Raw genomic sequence first — 25,443 nt, forward strand, 5'->3', positions numbered from 1 at the left:
ACCAATATTACTTGTACCGAATGAACTTAATGGATGGGATGTTAATTATAACCATTTATTTTCCAAGGCACTTGCAGGTAAAAATCCCTAGAGGACTTGATAAGAACATTGTCTTGGGTTCATAGTTTTTCAAGTGAAATATTTTCATGGAAAGTCTCTAGTTGACCAGTTCAAGCTCTGAAGAAAATATTCCAAAGTCTTGATACTTGGGAAAGCATTGGTGAAGGCATTTCCATGAGTTGTAAAATGGGTTGCATGGAAATTGGGGATGGTAATCTAATTAGAATTGGTATTTATCGTTGGTTTAGAGAAGGAAATGAATACAGTCTTTTGAATCCTCTCATCCAATCCCTTGGTTAGGAAAATATCCATTTTTTTAGTTGATGTTAAGGCTCAAGATCCTCAAGTTAGAGGTAGGAACGAATGGAAGGTGGTTTATTCCCTAGGTCTTTCTGAGGATTTAGTGGAAGAATTGGGTAGGTACACTGATTTTCTTTTCTATAATCATGTTCATCTTATAGAGAGAATGTTTTAGATGCTCTATATTGGACCAAAAATCCTCAAACAAGAATTTTCATTGCAAATCCTGGATATAAAGTCTGGGTCGAGGACATGCACAATGGTCAAAGATTATGGTAGTGAAAAGCTACCTAGAAATTTAGTGCTCCACTGAAGACAAAGCTAACAATGTGGTTGGGCCTCAACAACAAACTTCTCACTTGGGACTCAATTCTAAAATGTGTCTGGGTAGGCTTGAACCATTGTCCCCTTTGTAAGGCTCAGGAAGAATCACATATTCATTTTTTGTTAAGTGTAACTATGTTGTTTAGGTCGTTTCAATTATTTGAAATGAAATTAAGCTAAGATCCAGGTGATGTGGATTTTTGCTTAGCTATGCTTTTAGGTCTTGTATGGTGAACAACAACTTAATTTTTTTAGCATGCATACATGCTTATTGATGTCGTGCGTTTAGAGACCAACGAATCTCAATATTTTTTGGGACAAGTTCCTTCCTCCTAAAGTCTATGCACTGAAAATTTTCACTATGGAAATTGAATATATGTCTAATTCCAAATAGCCAAGGTATAGGATTTTGAACTTTCCTTAAATGGATTACGACACACCATGGGGTTATTTCAACAGTGCCTACCAAGGTCACCCTCCTTAATGTGGGCATAGGTTAATATTATAGCAATAGTTCATCACTCAATAGGAATTCATTTAACATATTCTACAACAATCTAAGATGGAGTTAGTAAGCAAGGAGAATTCCCAACCTGTTGCAACCTCAACTTAATTTATTTATTCTTTCCCTATGAAATAGAAAATATAAAATATAAAGACAAAAATAATGTTCAACTGTGAAAACCAATCCTTTGGCATAGTTGAACATGAATTTTGCTTGAAAACTAGATAATTCGACGAAAAATATTCCCCAAGTTCTTTTCAAATAGAAAGGAGACTACTAGTTGTAAGATAAATAAGTTGATTTTTTTCAAAAAGAGGGATTTTTCTATGATTAATTTTTCCTAGAAGTAATATCGACAAAATGTGAATGAAGTCTATGGAAAACTTTCTCGTTATAGAGATTGAGACAAACACTCTTGTTATTCTTGTCACCATAGTTAGCATCCATCTCTACTATAGTTACTTTTATTGTATCAAAATTTACATGGAATCATAGATTAATTTTTTTGTTATTATCTCGAGTAGCTATTTCAATGATTAGAATTTGTACTTGGTTTAATTTTTCTATTAAATCTAGATCAAATTTTTAGAGCTTCATTTCCAATTTTCAGCATGTGGACTTCTGCATGATTATCTTCAAAATCCAATGTTTCATGTCTCTCTAGTTTCGATAGTACTTTAGTGTTCCAAAGATGATGATTTTGCAGATGGCCAGCCTCAGGTATTTCCAACAACAACTTCAACACTCACATTTCTAGCAGTCTCATTAGCTACAGGCACTCTTATAACCATCATGAAATTTGCTAACCACTGTTACAATATCTCTATATCAAATACAAGATGACCTTTAACAAGCTTGTTTTTATATATCTTACAATTTTAGTTCATATAATGATAATTAGCTCCAGGTTAAGAGGTTGTAGCTACCCACGAAACTCTAGCCTCTTCTCTCCATCACTCCATAGGTCTTCGTCAACAAAAATAATCACTTTTGTTTCAGATTTGGCTCAATAATCAAGTTTCAACATCAATAATTGGTCACTCTCAAAATTAGCACTCAATTTTGGTTCAACTCAATACTCAATAGTTCTAGGTTTAGTTCCTCCTTATAATCATGTTCATCAACTTAAGCATACACTATTTTGTGAAGGTTTCATTAAGGTAAACTTGAGGTAATAAATCAACTTTCAAATTCTTCTAGTTTAATGAAACATGGAAAGTTATTAAGCAACAAACCATTGAGTTCATTTCAATGTGTATGCATGACCTTTCATACAATGTTTCTCCACCCTTTCTAACACTCCACTCAAAATCATTATTACCATTCTATTATTCCTCCACAACCCCACTAGCTTAGTGTTTAATGGATGGCATGCAATATCATTATCACCTTCACAATCTGTGTGAATGCATGTTATTCGACCACCCATATTCATGATTCCTCTTATTTCATATCACCTACAGGATTCACAATGAGACTTTAACTTTCATATCATTAAGATAATGATCTGCATTCCCAAGACCCTTACCTGTTTATTAGTAGTGATAATTTCTCAAAGAATAGTATCTTCACATAACTCACCACGTAGAGTTGTGGTGTCATAGGGGAACTTGGTGCGGTAAGGAAAGAACCATGGTCATTGGTAGTGTTGGAAGCATACCCAAAGTATAATTCTAGAAAACCTATACTCAAAGTCATAGGTTGGATTTCATTCCTCAAGAATCAAGAACACAATGAATTTGTTACCAAAGAATTTGTAGAAGGGTTTAATGGTAAAATTACTTGTGTAGGTCAATTTTTTTGGTGTGATCAAGAAAAAACCATGGTTGTTGATAGCTTTGGGAACATAACCAGAGTATAGTGCTATCAAACCCATAGTCAAAGTTGTAGGGTGGCTTCCATTCTTCAAGAAATTTTATGGACACAATGACTTTGTTACCAAAAAAATTGTAGAAGGGTTGTTGGTTGAATTTCTTATGTAATTGATTTGGAGATGGAAGTGTTAGAGGAATCAGTGGCCCAAGGCATTAGACTACCTCGAACAGGGGAAAGGTGGTTGAAGAATAAATAGGTAAAATAGGGAATGTGGACTCATTTTTTGTGCTCAATGAAACAGAGGCCAAATTAGGGAAAAGGTGTATCCAAAGAATGGATTGAAGAGAAGTGGAGGAACTTGTTGTTCGTGTTGCAAAAGTATGTTACATGCGAGGGGAGGTATGCAATCACCTTCCTTACCACGTTCATATCCTCTTTTACTTTGAAGTCAATGATCATTTGAAATTTCCATTTTATTTATGAAAAATCTTATGTAGAATGGTGAAGGACATAGAGCAAAACTATAGGAATGTCATTTGTAGTTTTTATCATCATGGTTTAATTAAAATAATAATCATGGAAGAGTTACATAAAATAGGTGATAATTGGGATTTATTCTTAGTGCATAATGTATTTGTTGATGCGATTATTGCACATGAGGAGATACCTCGGGAAATGAATGTTGTTTCTGAGCACAATGATAGAAATGATAGTGATGACATCAATCTCCTTGAAGTTGAATACTTCACTACTTATGGAGGGAATTATATAAGAAAATTTGTAAATAAGGGAGATGGACAATCTACTCCGATCTCACCAATGATCCTTAGAGAATTACTAGGAGCCTCGAAAAAAATTTGGAGTACTAAATATTCCATGTCCATAAAAAATACTACTTACTTGTATATTGAGCAAATTCCAACTAGGTATAGTCATGTCCAACAAAATTAGTTTGCAACCTCCTTATCAAATAATTTGAGTTTAATACTCTTGTATATAAAAATATTTACACTATTGGACCTTCAACACCAATTCCCAATTATTTTTAAGATACCATAGAATATTATGATCTTACCAAGCCAACCATGTCTTCTAGTACCCCAAGCAAGCCAATCTCTTCCAAATAGAAGAAGAAAAACAAGAAAACTGAGAAATTAGTAAAGATTGAAGAGTTCAACATCCTAGACATATATGTAAGGAGTGAAAACGTAGTGTTGAAGGTAAAAAGTTCCCATCTATAGGAGGAAATTGAGAAATTAACATCAAAGAATAAAAAGTTGCTTAAACTTGATGAGAAGTGGCACAAACAAACTAAGTATTTGGCATTGCATAATAGGACTTTGGAAAATAAACTTAGGGAAGAGTAGAAGAGAAAAGGGGAAAATGTTAATATATCAATTGGTACCCATTAACATAGTTGAAGAATCAGTTAATTTATGCTCTTTTTGAACAATTTTTTTTTCTAGGACATCATCCATATATCTTGTTTGCATAAGGACATGCAAAATCTTAGGCATGGGGAGATGTTAGGCATATAATTTGATGCCATTTTAATTTCCAGTTACTCCATTTTTTGCCATATTAATTCTCCATTTTACCATATTATCAATGAAAAGGTCATTCCAAAGTTTACGAGCTAATTATATTATTAATTTAATGGTTTTTCCATTGTTTTCGGCAAATTATGGGGTGTAGAAGTTGTTTAATTGCTAATAACAGTTTAACTAGTTCAAGTCCTATGAATCATTTGAGGATTTGATAACCCATCTTTTCATTCATCATATCAATGTGCTTCTAGAAGGAAATTCAATACATGGGATTTTCTCCTAGATGCATCAAGATGCTTCCATGTTCATCAAAATCGATGGTCAAATTGTGCCAAGAATGGTAACTTATTCATAACATGCTTACTAATCTTGAGCTAAAAGGACACTGGAAGGTAAGGTTTGTATGAACTATGCTTGTTCCCCTAACATTAAATATGACTCACAATGAAACTATAACGATTTTTTGTCTTTGATGATTTTGATCTCTCTTGATATTGGGGTTATGTTTCAAGTGGTTCATCACTCATGTAGAAGAGATCCTTTGAAGAAATAATTGACACTCATCTAGAACTTTTAAAAGCATGTTTTGCCCATTATTAAGGACAAACATGACCTTGTAGCCCCAACATTGCTCTCATGAGATGGACATTATGATTTGTTGAGAATCAACATGGATGTATGCCCCTTTCTATACCTCTAGATGTTGAAACATTGTACAAAGAAGCCAAGGTGTTGGCTTGTATGGTGATGTGCCCTGATGGACCCAAGGTGCCCCCGGGATGGAATTAACCCTGTTTGATGGATGTTGCCTTGTTTCAGAGCCTAGATGAGGTTATTGATCACCAATATGGCTTAGATGCCAATTCTTACCTAATAGCATGCCACATCACCCCTAGGTGCCTTAAAAGAGTGATGTGGGCCTTCTTGGAGATGAAATCACAGTGGAGGATTTATTTGGAGATATGCCCATGCACTTTAATTATTAAATGGAGTGAGGAGACTCACTAGCTTCTTTATACTTACTTGATGGAGATTGACCATTTTGAAAGAATGACATCATCATGGAGAGAATTTATTCCCACATGCGTGGGTAGTTTTGATGTATTTATTATGTTTTAAATATATCATAAGGTAAAATTGTGATATTTGGGCCTAGTTGAACACTCAAGCAATATTTTAGGGATTTTACTTATAAATAGTGAAAAGTGGCTTGGTTACCTTCATATAAATAGAATGAAGTATGCACTAGCTCTCTTTCTCTTCTCTTGGACAAAAATATGATCTTGGTGGAGGGAAATATCTTGGGAGGGATATTTTTGCATGGGGAGGATTGATGAACTAGTTCTTCATTGAATGGTGTAATTTTATTTTTGATTTTTTTCCATTTTTCATGTAAATTTCTTAAAATTAGGGTTTCTTTTTTCCATATTAAATTGTGATAACTTTTATGAAATATAGTTTCTTTATTATTTGCAAAATTAGTCTTTCAAGGATCCAACGAAGGAACTTTGTGTGTGCCTTCTTTGATCTTAAATCTCCATTTAAAGAATATCAATAGGGTTTTTTAAGAGAGGCTTCTTATTCCTTTGCCATCCTCATCCAAGTTTCTCTGTCTTTCACTTCGCCATTAATGACTCCATTGCCCAATTGAGAGAAGACACTAGAGTAACTTGTGGTGGCTATTTTAAATTTCTTTTTTTCTCTTCAATTTATTGTAACTAGGGTTAGGGTTACCTTAAATTTGCATGTTGTAGATATTTATCATCCATTTGTTATTTCTTTATTAAAACAGATTGCATTTAATAAATAAAAAGGTGAAATCTAGCATTAATTACATGTGTAATGTCTGGACAATTATCATTGTCATATGCATTTTTAGCCATTAAAACATAATTTTTTAGCTAACCCGTGTTTATCTCTTCAAGAACCTTTGTTCCTTTGTTAATATTACCACTCATAGGTTATTTCTCAAGTTCCTATATACCATTGTATTCCCTAAATATGCATATCATGAAAACCCTAAATTATAGTAACCTTCTTCTAAATAATAAAGGTCTTAGGGAAGTGTAATTGAACTCTTGGTAACTCTCTTATCGCAACCTCTCAAGGCTTGGTTAGTACCTTCCCCTTCAATTATTAGACCTTGCATCGCCCATGTGCCCTTATTATTATAACATCTTGTAGGTTATATTTTTATGGAATATTCCATTTTGGGTATAATATCCATCATTAAACAGCTAGAGGATAACCATTGAGGTAACAATGGTGGTTGATGTCTTATTTCCATAAGACCCAGGTTTCCAAGTGAAGCTTTGCACTAGGCCTGCTAGCTGTCGTGGTAACATTTTTTCCACCATTTCCAAGGAGGATTTGATTCCACCTCCTCATGACCCAAAGTATATGCTTTAATATATTTTGATGAGAACATAGCAAATCCAAAACTAATGTTGAGTATGGAGCATGATTGTTTAGAGGTCTTTGTTTAAGTCGGATGTACACCATAGGAAGTTTGTACACCCCTCCACGCGGGGGGGTACAGGGGGAACTTGTCCCCCCCGCGGGGGTTCGGGGGGGCTGATCCCCCCCGGCTGGGGGGTCCAGGGGCCAGCGGTCCCCCGACGATGTAAAATTGCCTTGTAAAAGTATAGTAATTTCTAGTCAATCTGGGCCTTTCATTAGGCAGATGATTTGACGGTAGAACTTATGTTTAGTTTAGGGTTTTTTGCCCTAGAAGGCAACCCATCTCTTTGTATGAGGGCATTGTATTTGAGGTTGTGTAATAGATGTGTATTCTCCAAGTGAGAAGTAGAGAGGTGAGACTGTGAGAGAAAATAGAGGATATTACAGCGGATCTGTTGTAGATTGTGTCTCTTCATTTTTCTAGATAATAGAAAGGAAGGACTGGCTGTTCGGGGTGGACGTAGCCAAAACTGGGTGAACCATGTATATCTGTGTCTCTCTTGTTTTATGTGTTTTCTGTCTTTATATTTCTACAATATTTTATGTGTTCCATTGCTTCGTAATATATAATTTTCTAACAACTAGTATCAGAGCCGAAGGTCTATTTCGCTGATAAACTCACAAGAAAGAAGGGTTCCTCGTTCGAGTGGGAGCAATGGCGGAAGATGGTAAGTTTTAGGGCCGAGAAATTTAATGGCCAAAACTTCTCGCTGTGGAAGATGCAGATGGAATATTATTTGTATCAGAAAGATCTATACCTACCATTGGGCAGAAAAACGAAGATGCTGATGGGTATGACAGATGAAGAATGGAACCTTCTCGATAGAAAGGCACTTGGAACAGTACGGTTGTGCCTTGCAGCATCAGTCGCCTTCAACATTTCGAAGAAAACAACGACAGAGGGTTTGATTAAGGCATTGGAGAAACTATATGAAAAACCCTCAACCTCAAACAAGGTATTTCTTATGAAATGGTTATTTAATATGAAGATGTCGGAAGTGGATCTATTGCAGACCATTTAAATGATTTCAACACTGTTACAAGTCAGTTATGTTCTGTAGGGGTAAACTTTGATGATGAAGTTAGAGCTCTATTATTCTTGTGCTCATTACCAGAAAGTTGGAATGGTTTAGTAATGGCCATTAGTAACTTTGTTTCTGGATCTTAAAGTTTGATGATGTTGTCAGTGATATACTTAGTGAGGAAATGCGATGGAAAAGCTCCAGTGAGACATCAGGTAATTCTTTGAGTGTAGAGTCTAGGGGAAGAAAAGTGGAAAGAGGAAAGAGCTCAAGATATCGCAGTAAATCAAGGAAAGGCAGATCCAAGTCTAGATCGGGGATAGTCCACTGGAAATGTGGAAAGAAAGGACACCTAAAGAAATACTGTAGATCTCAGAAGGGAAAAGAAGGAGATGCACAGCAAGAAAACAATCATGAAGCAAATGTGACAGGTGAGGTGTTACAAGATGCTTTGATTCTTTCTTTTGAAAATATTACTAATTCCTGGGTGGTAGATTCAGGGGCCTCATTCCATGCAACACCTGATAAGAAATACTTTCATGACTATGTTCAAGGAGATTTTGGACAAGTTCGTTTGGGTGATGATAAACCCTGTAAAATTGTTGGAATGGGTAAGGTTCTTGTAAAGCAGTAGAATGGAACCAATGGCTAATAAAGGAGGTAAGGCATGTTCCAGATCTAAAGAAAAATCTGATTCAACAGGGCAGTTAGGCGGTGAAGGTTGTGTGACAACTTTCACAGATAAAGCTTGGAAGGTCACCAAAGGAGCCCTGGTAATAGCAAAAGGCGAAAAGGTTGGTACATTGTATTTATGCAATGGTATTTCTAACTCTGTTAATGCTTTAATTTCCAAAGGAGCAGATGCAGCATTGTGGCATCATAGGCTCGGACACATGAGTGAAAAGGGGATGAATATTCTTCACTAAAGGAATTTTTTTCCCGGTTTGAAGAATGTTGATTTGGACTTCTGTGAGAATTGCATTTATGGAAAACAGAAGAGAGTCAGATTTCTCAGAGTTGGGAAGGAAAAGAAGAGCGAAAAATTAGAGCTTGTGCATACAGATGTATGGGGACCTGCTCAGGTATCATCTCTCGGTGGCTCTCATTATTATGTTACTTTTATTAATGATGCAACTAGAAAAACTTGGATTTATTGTATTAAGAATAAATCTGATGTATTTGATACTTTCAAGAAATGGAAAGCTTTGGTTGAGATTGAGACAGGAAAGAAATTGAAATGTCTTAGATCGGAGAATAGAGGTGAATATTGCAGTAAAGAGTTTGATAGGTACTATTCAGAGCATGGAATTCGTAGAGAGAAGACAGTTCCAAGAACACCACAAGAAAATGGTGTGTCAGAAAGGATGAATAGAACAATCATGGAGCGTGCAAGGTGCATGAGATTGCATGCAGGATTGCCTTTACAGTTTTGGGCAGATGCTGTTGTTTATCTAATAAATAAAGGGCCTTCAAGTTCCTTGGATGGTGGTGTTCCAAAGGAAGCATGGATAGGTAAAAAGATAAACTACTCCTCTTTAAAGCCTTTTGGTTGTGAGGCCTTTGTCCATATTGATAAAGAAAATAGAACAAAGCTTGAGGCAAAGTCAAAGAGATGTACCTTTATTGGATATGGTGTTAATGATTTTGGTTATCGCTTATATTATTATGGAAATCACAAAATCATTAGGAGCAAAGATGTAATATGCAATGAAAAGGTCTTGTATAAGAATCAGTTGCAGGAAAAGAAACAGGAAAAAGAAAACAAGGAATACGCAGTTCTTGATGAAATCATTGAAAAAGTAAAGGTGTCTGAAAATAATAATAATCAACAACCACAACAACAACAACCACCAAAACAGCAACATGCACCCCAAACACCCGAAAGTGGTGTTAGAAGATCTACCAGGATAAGTAGACCCCCTGAACGATACTCTCCTTCATTATATTATTTATTGTTGACTGATTCTAGTGAACCCGAATGTTATGAAGAAGCAATGCAGGTTGAAAGTAGGAAGAAGTGGGAGGTAGCCATGGAAGAAGAGATGGACTCCTTAATGCATAACCAGACTTGGGACTTAGTCAGGTTGCCTACAGGAAAAACTACATTGAAGAATAAATGGGTTTACAGGCTGAAGGAAGAAGATGGAGGAAAATAGAGGTACAAAGCTAGACTTGTGGTGAAGGGGTTTGCACAGAAGAAAGGTATTGATTTTGATGAAATATTTTCTCCTGTTGTTAAAATGACTTCAATCAAAACTATTTTAATTCTAGTAGTAGTTGAAGATTTGCATCTTGAGCAGTTAGATGTAAAGACAACCTTTCTCCATGGGGATTTGGAGGAAGAGATATATATGCAGCAGCCACAAGGATATGAAGTGAAAGGGAAGGAGAAACTAGTGTGCAGGTTGAAGAAGAGCTTGTATGGCTTAAAACGGGCTCCAAGGCAGTGGTATCTAAAATTTGACAAGTTTATGTCTGAACAAGGCTATACTAAATGTCACTCTGATCATTGTGTTTATCTGAAAAAGCAAAATGATGGCATCCATATTATATTGTTATTGTATGTAGATGACATGCTTGTTGCAGGGTCTAACATGCAGGAAATAAATGTGCTCAAAAGAAAATTGGCAAATTCAATTGCAATGAAGGATTTGGGAGCTGCAAAACAAATCCTTGGTATGAGAATAACTAGAGACAGGAAAAATCGTAAATTAGCATTGTCTCAGAATGAGTACATACAAAAGGTGTTGAAAAGATTTAATATGCACAATGCAAAACCAGTTAGTACACCTTTTGCTAGCCATTTCAAACTTAGTAAGGAAATGTGCCCAAAGTCCCAAGAAGACATGGATTATATGTCTAAAGTTCCATATGCATCAACAGTTGGAAGCTTAATGTATGCAATGGTCTGCACAAGGCATGATATTGCACATGCAGTGGGAGTTGTAAGCAGGTACATGAACAATCCAGGAAAGGAACATTGGATGACAGTGAAATGGATTCTAGGATATTTGAAAGGTACCACAAATCAAGCGTTATGCTTTGCTGGTTCAAACATTTCTCTACAGGGATATGTTGATGTAGATATGGCAGGTGACAGAGATAATAAGAGGAGCACTACAGGATATGTATTTACCGTTGGTGGAATAGCTGTCAGTTGGGTTTCAAAAATCCAAAGTGTTGTTACACTTTCAACAACAGAAGCAGAGTATGTTGCTGCTACAGAGGCTAGTAAAGAAATTATTTGGTTACAAAGGTTTATGGGTGAATTGGGTAAGGAGAATCATATGGGCACGTTATACAGTGATAGCAGAAGTGCCATTCATCTTGCAAAGAACTCAGCGTTTCATTCCAGGACTAAACACATACAGCTCAAGTATCATTTCATACGATCAGTGTTGGAAGATGGAGAGTTGATGCTGGAAAAGATACACACTAGCCAGAATCCTACATATATGCTAACAAAAGTTGTAACCAGGAAGAAACTGAGAATATGATTAGTTTCAATTGGTCTTCAAGGATGACGATGAAGATGAAAAATAGCCAGGTCTAAAGAGGAGTCATTGTCCAGCGAATGAAGTAGCGGTGGAGTTTCTAAAATCATTCTCCAAGTGGGAGATTATTGATTATGGAGCATGATTTTTTGAGGTCTTTGTTTCAGTTGGATGTACACCTGAGGAAGTTTGTACACCCCTCCACGCAGGGGGGGGGGTGTGGGGGGGACTTTTCCCCCCCGCGGGGGTTCAGGGGGACCGATCCCCCCCGGCTAGGGGGTCTGGGGGCCAACAGTCCCCCGACGAGGGTTTCGGGGGCAGCGTCCCTAAAGCTAAAAACAGATGTAAAACTGCCTTGTAAAAGTAGAACTTATGTTTAGTTTAGGTTTTTTTTCCCTAGAAGGCAACCCCTCTCTTTGTATGAGGGCATTGTATTTGAGGTTGTGTAATATATGTGTATTCTTCGAGCAAGAAGTAGAGAGGTGAGACTGTGAGAGAAAATAGAGGATATTATAGCGGATTTGCTGTAGGTTATGTCTCTTCATTTTGCTGGATAATGGAAAGGAAGGATTGGCTGTTCGGGGTGGACGTAGCCCAAACTGGGTGAACCACATATATCTATGTCTTTCTAGTTTTATGCATTTTCTGTCTTTATATTTCTACAATATTTTATGTGTTCCATTGCTTCGTAATATATAATTTTCTAAGAACTAAAATTCCTAATCTAGTGACTCCTAAATCCTATTCACATACAGGAGATTCTAATAGTAGTTCCAACGGATCCATTCCTCCTATAAATAATACTACATTCCTCATATAAATAATATTATTACAAATACCATTGTTACTCCTATCTCGCATGTAGCAAAATCCTTTTTTGGTTGCCCTTCTACCTCAACCATAATGGGAAATCCATGGCTTAGTGTCTACAAACCCCTTGATATGAGTGTCATTCAAGGATACCCTCACAAATTTCTTAACAAGTATGAGGAGTGGTTTCCCAGGTTTTGTTGTCACCTTCTGAAAACAAAGTTCCATTTGTACGAAGAGTACGAAAGAACAAATAAGTTTTCATCCATCTTCGAAGCCATAGAGGCTCTTAAAGCTAAATCAGACCCTCTCCAATTGATAGTGCTTGGAATAAGATTTCCAATGGTACGTGGAAGTTCAAAAAGGACTCCTGGATTAGAAGTTAGAGTAGATTGAAGATGCACTTTGAAAGCCAGAAAACAAAGAAAAAATGGCTAAGGGTCAGGCTCATCGCAAATCACAATCGAGGCTTTTTTGAAGCAACAACAGGAGAAAATAGTGAAATATGTGATTGGTTGATCGTTGATATCTCACATCACAAATCGGCAGGTCTAAGGCACGACATATAAGCTCATCGACGATCGACAGGTTCAAGGCAAGGAAGATCAACGATCAAAAGGTCCTCGGGCACTGTCTATTGGCTTATCGGTGATTGGAGGTCCTGCATGTCGGACTTCCTGAAATATTAGAGGTCCCGCAATATCGGTGATCAGCGACTTTGGATAGGATTGGGGTTAAAATATTACGAAGTGGAAAAGTCACGATATAGTGTAAATTTGTCAGGAGGGGCCAAAAACCAGTTAATAAAGGATTACAGTGAAAAACCAAGGGCAGGCAGGCCCTTTTCTCTCTCCTCCAAGGGGCCATGTGGCGAAACACTATTGGTCCTGATGAATCCACATAGCAGCTCACGTCATCATGATGTGGCAGTACGAAGGACACGTGGCATGTTGATCTAGCATTTTCAAGGTCATATGGGGGCATTTCTGGGTGACACATGTGACCACTCACAAGGTAACACGTGGAAGTGATGGTGTCACACATCGTAAACTGGAAATCGGTGAGACAAGGCATCATTCCATAGTGAAACCCCCTATTATGATCATGTGATAAAGAGGATATGATAGGGGGTTGGCCCACGATCACATGGAGGGCTGAAGAACCAAGGGCCAAGCACTAAAGGGAAGAATCCTGCAGATCGGCGATCACACAAAACAGGGTCTCTCCTCCACCGAAGTCCCTCTTGACCTGTGATTGTGATAGGTGAGACCTCTTCTGGATGCGATATTTTATGCACCCTTCTTTCTTGAAGTCTCGCGTCTGGACAATCGGTAGGCTCTATGTAATATGGTAGAAAAACCCTTTCCTATACTCTGATTATGATATCCTGGGTGGGCTCAATCCCACCGATCGACAATTGCAAGTGTTGAGGGGAGATACTAAAGGTGAAAATTATAAGCCGTCGATATGCGGGACTCTATGTAACAAAGGAAAAAATACCCTCGGAGGGCAGTCCAAAGGCCTTAACACCCGAGGACTAAACACTTGATCATGGCCCCCGGTCACATGAAGAAAAAGGGGCTAAAATGGATCGGAATGCCCCATCCTATAAAGACTTCTTAATGGAAAGTCCTGATGTGATAACTCCATGACCAAGTAGTGCAGAACTTTAAAGGTGCGATGGGTCAGAAGCTGTGGCATTTAAGAAAGGAGATGGAGCGTTCAAACTCAGCATGGACTGACCCAGAAAGGACCCTTGTGACACAAAACTAGGGTCAATGCTGATAGAAGAAAACGAAGAATTGGAATCCTGGGAAGACTTTATTATCCAACATGGTGTCCCATACAGATGGAAGACAAAGTATCGCCCAGGGGTCCTTTGCTTCTATATTGTAGCATGAAACTGATAGTTTCCCACTCCTAGCTTTAAAGGATGAATGATTCAAGCAGTAAAGGCAGAAATGATGGGAACTGGTTGAGCGACACAGGAGGCCAGACCATGGGTAAGATACAACCTAAAGTAAATGAAATCACAAGCATGGGCATGAAGATATTTTTTTAGCATTCTTATCTGACTGTTGACTTGTTTTAGTAACCTGTAATGTGTCACCATTAAATGAGGCAATTAATATTTTGTAATGTTTTTCGGCCACAAAACCATCCCTAGCCGAGACAGCTAGTCAACCTGACAGTTAAGAGAGGGCCAAAGATATTTTGTTGTAATGAATGTTTAAACGCTCCCCTCTCCAGATAAATAGAGGGAAGCAACACTTTACAAAGGTTTAGAAATCCTAAAGAAAAAGCCACATGTTATTTTCAGAATGTATGATTGTATGATATGCATCTTTTGGAATATAAAGAAAATGGTGTTGATTCCCCCTTCGAGTGCTATAGTATGTTCTCCCTCTGTTAAAATCCATTATGTTCATGTTTCTTCTCTGAATTCATGTAATCATAGCTACTAGAAATATTTAAAACTTCCTCGCAGATTCATTTGTATTGGCTTGTTAATGCATGTGCCTATATGGATTATTGAGATTATATCTTTAAAATTGTGCTCCATGAATCATAGCACTCAATCTCTCTTTTGCCCATTATATCTACCTTTAACCCAAAGAAGTGTAGAAATTCTTGATGCTTCAAGATCTATGTGTCAAGTGTAGAACTCTTGATGTTTTAAGCTCTATGTGATGAGTTACTCCTCCTCCTTATCCTCTCTCATTGCTCTATAGAATCTCATTAAATTGTAGGTCCTTGAACTACTCAACCTCCACTATTTTATGCACATATTTTTGTGAGTTGTATATGTGAAGAAGTACCAAAATCTCATGGCTTACTCCTTTAGATGAATCAACCAACCCACTTTGTTTAATATATATATCTATGTGTGTGTGTGTGTGTGATGTCTCCATTTTTCTAATAATCATATGAGACACACAAAATCTAGATGTGCCTAGGCATTAGTCTTGTAAGAAATCTGAGGTTGTCTCTAGGAGCGACAACATCTTCTAGCGTCATTTCCAGGGAACGTATTGAAGGATTTTTCCCCTGGGATATGACAAGTTGGGCACTTTTTGTGTAGGTGAGCAAAGGTATTCTGATTGCATCCACATCACCTTGGCGACTACACAAATCCCATTATCATTTATCATCTTGGCTTTTAAAAAACCTCACACTTTCTCAAATACCTCTCAGCAAGAAACCCCATTTGTATATGACCTAGAGAAATTAATTTTCACGAATGTTTAGAAGGATAAAAATCCTACTACCTATACTACCGTCTCATCAGTATTTGAAGCTTCCTCATCCAGCTCCCAACTAGCTATTACTAACTACTCAGGATTTACTCCTAAGACCCTTATGTACCCTACTTTAAGTCTATCCACTCCAACCACTATGGTTTTGGCCCAAGTTCCTCCGGAAAATATTAACCCCACTCCATTAATCCATATGGTTGTTCCAAGTTTTTTGTTGAATAAATATGCCCCTCTTGATTTACCTCAGCCCCTAAGTGCTATGCTCCAGGACTACCTAAAGCTTCTACATAGGTCCAATGGCGAGGATGAAAACATTGCACATAGACACATTGAAACCTTCTGTTTTTTTGCTGAGAACCTAAATTTAGAACAAATGGATGTGGTCCTGAGACTCTTCATACAATCCCTTGATGGAGAAGCCAAAAAATGGTTTAAAGCCCTACCTAATGCCTCCATCACTACCTGGGAGGAACTTGAAAACTCTTTCACACAATAATGTGGTAAAAATAGAAATCATGAGTACCTCCTCACAAAGTTTAATGCTATAAGGAATAAGCCGAAAGAGGACACTTTAGAATTTATAAAAAGGTTTAATAAGCAGTATAATAACCTACCTGGCAAGATAAAGCCTCCTCCAGCTACTGCTCACGTAGCTTTTTTGGGAGGCATTGAATCTGACTTTGGTTTTACCCTAAGAGAAAGGAAGTCTCTCACTTTAGATCAACTCCAAATAGATGCTCTGGAGGTGGAAGAAAATTTCACCTCAGTAGGGAATTCAAGAGGAAATAAGGAACCTACTGAGAGTAAAAGGGGGAAAGAAGAAGTATTCTCCTCTCGTCAAGATAAAGAATCACCATATTTGAAGTGGGATGAACTGGATAAACTCATCAGGAGTTTATCACATAAGGTTAGAAAGATTGAACTTGAGAACAAGAGTCTCTCCAAACAGAATGCTCAAGGAAAAAACTGGGTTATAACCCACAGTATAGAAGGCCTCAATTGTAGATATTTCCAAGGGAAAGAAAGGAACAACTCGATCAGATCCCTCATCCACTATATTTCGAAGATGATCTCGATGAACAATCGTTAGATACACATGAGATGCAGGGAAACTTGTATTTTGATTTCTCTAAAGAAGAACATAAAAATATGTCTCACCAAGAGACCCGTCAAGATAGAGAAGCAACAACAAATGAGGAGGATATAGATTATTATTGTAAACAGTTTGTGGATTTCATGCAAGCACAGATACACCAAAGGTATGATCTAAGATCTTCAAGAAAGAGGTCGAGGGAACCAAAACAACAAGAGGGAACTGCTCCCCAAGATATTCCCCCAATACTAGATGAAGGGAAAGGTAAGTTGAATCCTGACTCGTCCAAGATTAAAGTATCCTCAAACAAGGAAAGAAATAGTTCCGAGGAACACACAGAAAATAAGGCACATGTTTTGCTAAAAACTGCCAGTGGTAAGGAAGGAGAAGTAGAGCCAAGAGGTATAGAAAAAGGCCAACCTATGTTCAATCTTCAAAAGGAGATTGAAACGGTAAAGATTCTTGTTCCTTTGATTGAGCTTCTAAAGCATCCTACTTATAAAGGTCAAGCCTCTCAATTCATGCATCCATCCACCTCTTCACCGACCCACGATTGTTTAAACCTTCAAGAAGAAAGGCCAATGGTTGTTTTTGGGACTCATGTGGAAGAACTAGATCCTTCTACTACACCCTTTTATGTGACCCTAGTAATCCATGACCTCTTATTTCATAATTGCATGTCGGACTCCGGAGCCTCACACAACCTCATTCCATTAGCAGTGATGCAACAACTTGGCTTGCAGATCACCAAACCCTACAAGGACCTATACTCCTTTGACTCTAATAGGGTCAAATGCTTAGGAATGATCAAATATCTGGTGGTAAACCTGGCTTAGATCCCTGTGAAGAGCGTGGTAATGGACATAGTAGTGGAAAATATTCCCCCTTGGTTCAGCATGCTCCTATCTAGATCTTGGGGTTCCAAGGTGGGGGATTCTACCAAGTTAGATCTAAATTATTCCACTATCCTCACTTTTGGAGGTGAACAAAGGAGGTTGTATAGAGAGTCCAGATTTGTAAAAACTATGACCCCATCTAAAGGCTCAAAAAACTCCCCAGTGCATGGAAAAGAAAGCGACCTCTCCTGCATGTTCCTAGAAGAAGATGAGACCATCTTAGAATAAACATGAGTACAACTAATAAGGCAATTAGAACACAAGCACACAAATGAAAACAAAGTATGGAAATTATACTTTGATGGAGCAAAGTCCAAAGAGGGAAATGGAGTAGGAGTATTGTTGCTATCTCTGGAGGGCAGCTTGATACCCCTCTCATTCAAGCTGGAGATTGAGGCAACCAACAAAGTGGCTGAGTATGAAGCATTGCTACTTGGGCTACAAACAACAAACAATATGAATATTGAATGCCTAACGGTCTATGAATACTATGAGCTGGTTGTCAGGTAGATCAAAAATTAGTGCCAGGCCAAACACCCTAGGTTGAGGACTTATCAGAATGAAGTGTGGGATCTAATTGATAACTTCATCCTAGCCTTTAATATCCAATTTATGCCCAGAGAAGGAAACAAAATGGTTGATTCCCTTGTTGTAGTAGCAAGAAGTTTCAAGCCCCCTCAAAATCCACTCCTCAAGTTTGAGGTGGAAGTCAGATACAGACCCTCTATACCTGATAATTTCAAGCACTGGTAGGTATTCAAGGACGACGAGCAGGTGAAACGATTTATAGAAGTCACTAGGGAGTTCGCTAACTCAACCATCAATCAAGAAGAGGAAAAATAGGCAGATCAAGAAACCACTTCATGGGAAGACACAGTGGTTGGATGCAAAATTATAAAACTGAAAGGGAATACCATTCCTCATGGACTAGTCCCACTGGAAACACTTTTTAATAAGGATGGCATAACCTCCAAACCAATGGCTTCGGAGATGGATGATCAAGTAGAATATTGCAATATCAGCTCAGAGGATGAACCCCATATGGTCAAGCTATCAACATGAACCCCCTTGCAATATAAGCAAAGGTACTTAAATCTATTCAAAATATACAAGGATTTTTTTCGTAGCCTTATGAGGATTCAAAAACATTTGATACTAACATCATACAACATAAGATTCCTTTAAAGAGTGGGATAAAACCATGCAAGCAGAAACTTAGGTAGATAAATCCACTCTTACTCCCATCCATTGAAAAAGAAGTGAGGAAACTTCTATAGGCCAAAATCATAGTGCCTTTAAGGTACTCGGAGTGGGTGGCCAACTTAGTCCCAATCTGGAAAAAGAATGGAGAAATAAGGCTATGTGTAGATTTTCGGAATTTGAATAGGGGAAAACTACCCACTGCCTAAGATGGATTATATATTGTAGAAGGTGGTTGGCTCAGTCATAATTTCCATGATGGATGGGTTCTTTGGTTACAACCAAGTGGCAGTCCACTCTGATGGTCAAAAGAAGACTACTTTCACCACCCCGTGGGGAACATTCATGTATGCTTGCATGCCTTTCGATATTTTTAATGCAGGGGCCACGTTTCAAAGAGTTATGGATATATATTTTTTATGAGAGAAAGACAAGTTTGTGGTTGTTTATTTGGACGATATCAATGTCTTCTCTAAGACTTATGAAGAGCACATCCTCCACTTGAAGCTCACCTTTGATAAATGCAGGAGGTATGGTCTTTCTTTTAATTCGAAGAAATCTCAATTTCATAGTAGCATAGGAAGAAGTGAAGATCGATCCTAAATGAGTTGAAGCCATCAGTCATATTCCTCTACCCAGAAATAAGAAAGAGGTCCAAGCCTTTTTGGGGAGAATAAATTTCTTGAGGAGGTTCATACCCAACTATGCATAAATAGTCAAGGGTATTACAAACATGCTTAAAAAGTAAAATGAAGTCAAGTGGAACCCTACCCCCCAAGATTCTTTCATTAGAATTAAAGAAGCTTTGGTTGAAGCCCTGGTACTATTCAGCCCCGACTATTCAGTACCTTTCTATATCTTTTCTATTTCTTCTCTACATACTATTGTCGTAGTTCTGCTACAAAAGAATAACGATGGTAATGAATAGCCCATCGCCTTCTTCAACCAAGTTCTAAGGAATGCTAAGCTGAAATATAGCATCTTGGAGAAACAAGCCTATGCACTAGTCAAGGCTTTGAAGGCATTTCATATGTATGTCCTACAATCGGAAATAACAGCATTTGTCCCAACGAAAGCGGTCAAGGACATGTTGGTGCAAGGAGACAACAAAGGAAAAAGGGGTAGGTGGATAGCAAAGATACAAGAATATGAGTTAGACATCAAGCCTACTAAACTCATAAAAGGCCAGGGGTTGGCCAAGGTTTTATCAAAATATAAATGCCAAGATTTAGGGATAAACCTGATAACACATGAAGGAAAAATAGAGGTTCATCAAAATGGTATTAACACATCCGAGCAAAAGATCTATGCTAAATATGAGGTATCACCCCGGTATAAGAATATCATCCATTATCTCTTATTCCTAAGGTGCCCGCTAGGGATGGATAAATCCAAATACATAACTATGAGATTGCAAGCGCAAAAGTATAACATATCCAATGGTTAACTCTATTGGAAGGACCCGATGGGAGTTTTTTTGTTATGTTTAGTAGAGGGTGAAACCCATAAAGTGATTGAGTAATTTCATGGAGGTGTTTGTGGAGGTCGTTACAGCTGGAAGACCACAACACACAAAATCCTCTACGCAAGATTCTACTGGCCTACACTATTTGGATATGTTCATTCCCAGGTTAGGTCGTGCAAGAAGTGCCAAATGCTTGTTGAGAGGCAAAAACTTTCTCCTCTCCCCTGATTCCAGTGCATGTGGAAGAACCTTTCAGACAGTGGGGACTAGACTTCATAAGAGAAATAAACCCACCATCTAGTGGCCAACACAAGTGGATATTAACGGCCATGGATTATGTCACCAAGTGGGTAGAGGCCATCCCATCTAGAAACGCTATAGACTCAATGGTAATTAAGTTTATGGAAAAGAACATATTATCTCACTTTCGTTGTCCTATAAAAATTATCACTAACAATGCTCAGGTTTTCAAATTTTCCAAATTCATCACCTTCTGCAAGAAATTCAATATCATCATCGGGCACTCCACTACCTACTATCCTCAAGTTAATTTCTTGGTTGAGTCCTCAAACAAAATTGTGGTGAGGGTGTTGAAGAAGATCATCACTAAGAATCATAAGGAACTAGGACTCCCAATTGAAGTGTTCCCTATGGGCCAACCGAGTAACTCCTAAACGATCCATTCGAAAATCGCCTTTCGAGCTAGTGTATGGTAAGGATGCAGTCTTCCCAATCCAATTAGCGATGCCAGTGGTGAAATTATTACAAGAAGCTGAGGAAGAGCCAAGTGCCTTGACACGAATGATAAATCAGATGGTTTAACTTCATGAAAACAAAGAACAAGTGGGGGCAAAATTGTCAAATTACCAATAGAAGATGAAATCCTTGTTTGACAAGAAGGCTAAGGATCGACCTCTTCAACCAGGAGATTTAGTTCTCTGATGGGATGTCCGACGAGAAGAAAAAGGCAAACACAGAAAATTCGATCCACTATGGTTTGACCCTTTCAAGATTGCAGAAGAGAGAGGAAATAAAACTTACCTGCTTGAAAATATGGATGGTGAATCATTGGAACTGTTCCATAAATGGTCAATTCCTGAAACTCTCTTTCCAAAACTAGAGGTACATGTCTTGCACTCATTGTAAATACTGGTGTGTGTATTGTAATTATTATATGAAATTTCTTGTTTCTATTGAAAATTCCACTTTCACAAAAATATTGTTTGTTTATAAAAGACTCGATGCCTAAAGGAGAAGTCCACAGTTTGCAAGTTCTCAGCACCTTTCTAGCAAGGCATTGTCCCCATGTGGAGCCAATGTTGTCACCTTCTAAAAACAAAGTTTGAGTTGTACAAAGAGTACCAAAGAACAAATAATCTTGCAACCTTATTCCAAGCCACAGAGGCTCCCAAAGCTAAATCGGGTCCTATCCAATGTATAGTTCTCATAATAAGCATTCCAACGGTAGGTGGGAGTCCCAAAATGGACTCCTGGATCAGAAGTTAGATCAGATTGAAGATACCCTTTGAAATCCATAAAACAAAGAAAAAATGGCTAAGGGTCAGGCTCATTGCAAATCACAATTGGGGTTTTTCTGAAGTAGCGGCAGGGGAAAACAATGAAATATATGATCGGTTGATCACCTATATCGCATAGTGCAAATCGGCAGGTCCAAGGCACGACATATCATCTCATCAATGATTGGTGGGTTCCAAGGCAAGGAAAATCGACGATTGAAGGGCCCTCGGGCATAGTCTATCAGCTTATCGATGGTTGGAGGTCCCGCATGTTGGAATTACTGCAATATCGGAGGTCCCACAATATCGGCAATCGACGATTCTGGGCGGGACTGGGGTTAAAGTATTATGAAGTGGAAAAGTCCCAATATACTATAAAGTCACCAAGAGGGACCGAAAACTAGTTAACAAAGGATTGTAGTGAAAAACCAAGGGTAGGAGGGCCCTTTTCTCTCTCTTCAGGGGGCCATGTGGTGGAATACCATTGGTCCTGATGAATCCACATAACAGTTGATGTCATCATGACGTGGTAGTATGGAGATGACGTGGCAGTACAGAGGACATGTGGCATGTTGATATGGAATTTTCAAGGGTCCTATGGGGGAATTTTTGGGTGACACATGTCACCACTCATAAGGTGACACATGGAAGTGATGACATCACCCATCAAAAATCGACAATCGACGAGACAAGGCATCATTCCATAGTGAAACCCCCGATTATGATCATGTGATAAAGGGGCTCCTATAAGGGGGTTGGCCCACGATCACATGGAGTGTACAAGAACCAAGGGATAATCCCACAGATCAACGGTCACACAAAGCAAGGTCCCTCCTCCGCTGAAGTCCCTCTCGGCCTACGATTGCGATAGGCGAGACCCCTCTCGGATTCAATATTTTATGCATCATGCTTTCTTAAAGTCTCGCATCCAGACAATCGGTACGATCTATGTAATAGGGTAGGAAGGCCCTCTCCTATACTCCAATTGCGATATCCAGGGTGGGCCCAATCCCAAGGATCAACGATCGGAAGGGGAGATGTTAAAGGCAAGAATTATAAGCCACTGATATGAGGGATTCTATGTAACAAAGAAAAAAGACCCCCAGAGGGCAGTCCAAAGGCCCTAGCACCCGAGGACTAAGCACTTGATCATGGCCTCCAATCACATGAATCAAAAGGGGCTAAAATGGATTGGAAGGCCCCATCCTATAAAGACTTCTTAATGGAAAGTCCCATTGTGATAACTCCGCGACTAAGTAGTGTAGAAATTTAAAGGCGTGATGGGTTGACAGCTGTGGCATTTAAGAAAGTAGATGGAGCATTCAAACTCAGCATGGACCAACCCAGAAAGACCCCATGTGACACGAAACCAGGGTTGATGCTGACATAAGTAAACAAAGACTTGGAAGCTTGGGAGGACTTGATTATCCAGCATGGTGTCCCATACAAAGGGAAGACGAAGTACCGCTCAGGGGTCCTTTGCTTCTGTACTGTGGCATGAAACTGATAGTTGCTGATTACTAGCGTTAAAGGATGAATGATTTGAGTAGTAAAGGCAAAAGTGATGGGAATCAGTTGAGAAACACAAGAAACCTTACCGTGGGCAAGATATAAATTGATGCAAAGGCGATCACAGGGATGGGCATGAAGATATTTTGTTAGAATTCTTCTCTGACTGTTGACTTGTTTTATTACCCTGTAATGTGCCACCATTAAATGAGGCAATTAATATTTTGTAATGTTTTTCGGCCACAGAGCCATCCCTGGCTGAGATAGCTAGTTGACCTGACAGCTAAGAGAGGGTTGAAGACATTTTGTAGTAATGAATGTTCAAACACTCCCCTATCCAGATAAATAGAGGGAAGCGACACTTTACAAAGGTTCAAAAATCCTAAAGAAAAACCTATATGTTATTTTTAGACTGTATGATATGCATCTTTCAGAATATAAAGAAAATGGTGGTGATTCCCCCTTCGAGTACTACAGTATGTTCTCCCTCTGTTAAAATCCATTATGTTCATGTTTCTTCTCTGAATTCATGTAATCATAGCTGCTAGAAATATTTCAAACTTCCTCGCAGATTCATTTGTATTGACTTGTTAATGCATGTGCATGTATGGATTATTGAGATTATATCTTTAAAATTGCGCTCCATGAATCATAGCACCCAGTCTCTCTTTTGTCCATTATATCTACTTGTAACTCAAATAAGTGTAGAAATTCTTGATGCTTCAAGCTCTATGTGTTAAGTGTAGAACTCTTGATGCTTTAAGCTCTATGTGATGAGTTACTCCTTCTCCTTATCCTCTCTCATTGCTCTGTCAAAGCTTATTAAACTGTAGGTCCTTGAACTACTCGGCCTCCACTATTTTATGCACATATTTCTGTGAGTTGTATATGTGAAGAAGTACTAGAAACTCATGGCTTACTCCTTTAGATGAATGAACCAACCCATTCCATTTAATATATATGTGTGTGTGTGTGTGTGTGTGTGTGATGTCTCCATTTTCCTGAGAATCATACAAGACACAAAATCTAGATGTGCCCAAGCACTGGTCTTGTAAGCAATCCAAGACTGTCTCTAGGAGTGACAACAGGTTCAATGAGAATAATGAAGTCACTGCTAAGGAACACATTGATGAGTTTTACTATAATGTGGGTGGGAGAGACATCCAAGAAGAGGAATTAGTCATGAGATTGTTTTCCCTTTTCTTAAAGGACAATGCTAAAAATTGGTACCTAGATTTACCTACAAGAGAAATCAAAGATTGGAACCAATTCCATGAGGCATTTAATTAAAGATGAGAAATCGTTAAAGCTAATATGTAATTGTCAGTCAAGTACCAAGAAGCTAAGAAGATAGAGAATGAAAGTGTCTAGGATTTCACTTAGAGGTTTGATAATATACTTAAGAAAATTCCTTTACTCTATAAACCTATTGATAAAATTATATGTGCAATGTATATTGATGCTTTTCCTAGACATTTTTCTTATGCCTTGAAATAAAAGCAACCTACAAACCTTGATAAATCCAAAGATTTTTCTATAACTATTAAACATAATTTGAGCACATATAATATTGACTTTCTATCTTATCCTAGAGCCAAAGTGTAGATCAAAGCTAAGCCTTCTACACAAGTTGAGCCCAACTTGCAAGCCTTTTCCCTAAAGTTTAATAAAACCACTTATGAGTTAACATAGGGGAAAATGGCTATGATGAACATGTTGACCATATTAGATAAAAAAAGAGTGTCCCATCCTAATAATCCTCCTAAGCCTCAATTTAACAATGATAGGGCCCATAGAAGGAATCAAAACCCAGGTGGTGGCAAGAGTGCCTCTCAATAATATGTTCCTAACACCCTTGCCTTGGATAATATGATAAATAAATAGGGTTTTCCTTGGTGTCAGAAATGAAATTACTTCCACACCAAAGAAAATTTCCCTTATAATCAAGTTGAAGAGGAAGATATTCTAAAGCATTTGAATTCGATAAAGGGCAACAATCCCTTTACTACCTTTCCTAATATACCTTCATATATTCCTAGAAAAAGACGTGAATAAATAACCAAAGAATATGTTAATGAAAATGATGAGCATACTAATGTTGTTAAAGACAAGGATAGGTTCAAAGGGTTGCATTATACTAGGATAGGTAATGATCCAGAAAACGCTAAG

Source organism: Pinus tabuliformis, chromosome 1_1, assembly GCF_031772625.1.
Source record: "Pinus tabuliformis cultivar Carrire ecotype Pingquan chromosome 1_1, CPIR1, whole genome shotgun sequence".
In the NCBI taxonomy this organism is placed as follows: domain Eukaryota; kingdom Viridiplantae; phylum Streptophyta; class Pinopsida; order Pinales; family Pinaceae; genus Pinus; species Pinus tabuliformis.